This window comes from Peromyscus eremicus, chromosome 17 (genome assembly GCF_949786415.1).
Source record: "Peromyscus eremicus chromosome 17, PerEre_H2_v1, whole genome shotgun sequence".
In the NCBI taxonomy this organism is placed as follows: Eukaryota; Metazoa; Chordata; class Mammalia; order Rodentia; family Cricetidae; genus Peromyscus; species Peromyscus eremicus.
The window spans coordinates 23,658,641-23,661,290 of record NC_081433.1 but is presented as its reverse complement, the minus strand read 5'-3'; positions in this window follow the sequence as shown (position 1 = coordinate 23,661,290).

Genomic DNA, 2,650 nt, shown 5'->3' with positions numbered 1-2,650 from the left:
GCATACATGCTGGGTGTTTACTTATCACACTGATATCTTTTCCTTCAAATCACTTTCAGGGAGGACAAGACATTTAACCAAGCATCTATAACAGTTCTAGGATGGCTTGGATGTATTAAATGGGATTGCCTTGAGTGGGCTCTGAATCTTCTCAAAGGATGGCATCGATGGAGTGGGCTATAAAAGAAGAGTGGTCAAGCTTGATGGGACTGCAGTAGGCATGTTTTGACTGACTTAGAGATGAGAAGGTTTCACAGAGGATGTGGCATTTGAATTAGGCCCTGCATTAAAGTGTTTCATGATAGAAAAAAAGGAACGGGAATTCCAATACGATCAAACAGTACGAATGCATTATGTCCACAGGCACAACAGGGCAGTTCATGTCCAAGGATCACAAATAGCTCAGGGCTGCCGAAGTCTACAACGTACAGTTAAAGGAAGTGGGAAAGAGATAATCCTTGAAAGATAAATTAGAGTTTTCTTGTTGAACTATCCACATGCCGTATTGAGAAGCTGTGAGTTCATTCAGTTGCCACTATGAACCAGGTCTTTTTTTGAAAAGATAGCTCTAGTGGAAGAAAATCAGTACAGATACTGATACTATAAAGTATAAATATCTCCACGGAATCAAAGTAGAAAGTGTTTATCTGGGTCTATGTCTTGTACTCTGCTTAGACTGCTCAGGTTGTGGGAGAATAAGCAGTAGTAGGTGGTGGTGTAGAGCAGGGGTAGATGGTTGCCCAGTGTGTGGAAGGTCCTGCACTTGAGCCCCAGCACTGCAGAAAGAAAGGAAAAAAGAGTCATAAAGTATGTTCTTAGGTATATTTAAGCATCAGTCCACAATAAGTCCCCTCTAGTATGACATTTCCCTCAAACTGCTGCCATCTCCAAGCACTTTATTTTTTTGAGACAAGGAGGGTGGTAGGGTTGCTTCTTCAAGGTGCTTGGATTTCTGTTAACATCTATTCTCCTTGAGTAGACACTTCTAGAAAATACTAAGGGAATTAGCTACCCAGATTCTGTACCGGTAGCTCCTTTAAGTTTTACCATGACTTTGAAGTTTATCAGAGTTCTAGATCTTTCTTTGAAATTTTAGAATGCCTTGGAAAGCACTGGTTAACATTGGAAAGAACTCAGGGAGAGGAGGGGGAAAAGCAGAGGCCACTTATGGTTTGATCCCTAATGCATTTTGTTTGGAATTAATGTCTTATTGATGAGCTAAGCATAGAACTCGGCACACAGAAGCTATTGAAATGTTGTGTCAGTCTAGAAAATCACATTCGTTATTTCTCGTTCTCAATATAAACGGGTGATAAATCACCACATGGGGGTATATGCATTAGGGCTTCCCACATAAACTTCGCCTCTGCGTGTGTAAACATTTTCTTATTATCACAAATAATCAACAGGAGAGTAGCAGATGCAAGTTTAGCTTTTCCCCAGAATGTTTATCATGCTTGTTTTAAACTGTTTATAGGAGACACTGAACTATAAATGTCTTTCAGGAGGTGGGTAGGCCCATATGGCTCAGAAGGCTTTTCTGTGATAAAAATGTTTGGTTAAATTTTAGGCAACACATGGTCCTTTCATAGCCATTGTTTGTCATTTCAAACATTGCTGTTGATATTCAACTCCTAAAACAAATAACACCACCCTAAAACATTTATAATAACTTAAGAAACAAGGCTCATCTTAACCCTGCCAGGAGCCAGCTGTGTGCTCTTCACCCCGTCCCCTCCCAGCTGTGGCTCAGGAAGCCAGGTTTGGCCATCCCTGTTCAGCAGACTGTGGTGCAGGGCCCCGCTCTCATCTTCAAAGAAAATCTTGGATGCGATCCACATTCAATGCTGGCCACATGAGACTTTCCAATCTTAAATTTGTCTATTGGATTGGGGGGTGGGGAGGGGGGAAGCCTGGATGTTCAATAGCCTAGATAAGGTTGATTTCTCCGGCATAAAGCAAGCAATGCCTGGAAGTGAGTCACATCCAGCCTGGGGCTCAACTAGTTAACGGAATCGACAACATTGCTCTGAAAGCTGCCATCAGATTAGCTTGCATAGAGGGTCTCTTGCTTCGTCCAACTCAAGTAGTAGTGAATGCGATTAGCCAGAAAGGGGCAGACCCGACCCCAAGGCTTTGGTGTGCTGTGTTCTCCCTAGTTCATTTTCACTGATGGAAATAAAGTTTATCTTTCTTAAGCCCTCACAAAATCACAGAAGCAAAGACTTAAGCAAGAACTCTGGAAAGAGGTTATTTTTGAATATGTATTTATTTATATTTATTAAATTGGTGGCATGATATCTTAAGAATAATAAGTTTCAAGTATTTTTGCTTCCAGTTTATTGACTAGAACAAAAAGAAAAATAAATCCTTTGCACTTTTCCTTTAACTAACTGTTTTGGCTTTTCTGCTTTGATTTCACTCAAAAGTACTCTACACAAGAGTACCCTATACCCTCCCCCTCTTCTCTTTCATTTCTTCATGTATGGAAAAGTCAGTTCCATATGTTTATAGTAAACAAGGGAGACAGGTCATGCCAACAGAGATGGATGGAACGTATGGATTTGATGGGGGGCATTTTCCACCGTGGGTGTGAACAAATACTGTGAATGCACAGACCAGAGAGAAATATCACTTCTGACGGATGAGG